This window comes from Morone saxatilis, unplaced genomic scaffold, assembly GCF_004916995.1.
Source record: "Morone saxatilis isolate NCDOM2014 unplaced genomic scaffold, NCSU_SB_2.0 Contig20, whole genome shotgun sequence".
In the NCBI taxonomy this organism is placed as follows: domain Eukaryota; kingdom Metazoa; phylum Chordata; class Actinopteri; family Moronidae; genus Morone; species Morone saxatilis.
Genome location: NW_023339763.1, coordinates 10,080,548 through 10,080,923, shown reverse-complemented (window position 1 = coordinate 10,080,923; position 376 = coordinate 10,080,548).

The window sequence follows — 376 nt, the reverse complement described above, 5'->3', positions numbered from 1 at the left end:
ATGCTTTTAAGATCTATATTTATTTATCAAAACTTTTTTTGCAAGAACATTCTTCAAACACATTTACAAAAAACAAATGCAAATGTAATTATTTACACAAAAACCACAGCATATTGCAATATAACTAGTTCCACAGATGTCCTGTCTTGTATTTATCTCATCTCATATTGTCTGTGTGTGTTTGTGTGTGTGTGTGTAAAAGAGAACATGAACATTACACCCATATGTGATTGTTGAACATCTCATTCTTAAACCATGGGCATTAACCATTGACAGTATATGTAAGGCTTTAAGGGACCAGTGTGCAGGATTTAGTTGCATCTAGCTGTAACACGAAAGTCCCAGTGTTTGTCCATTCTGGGCTACTGTAGTAAAA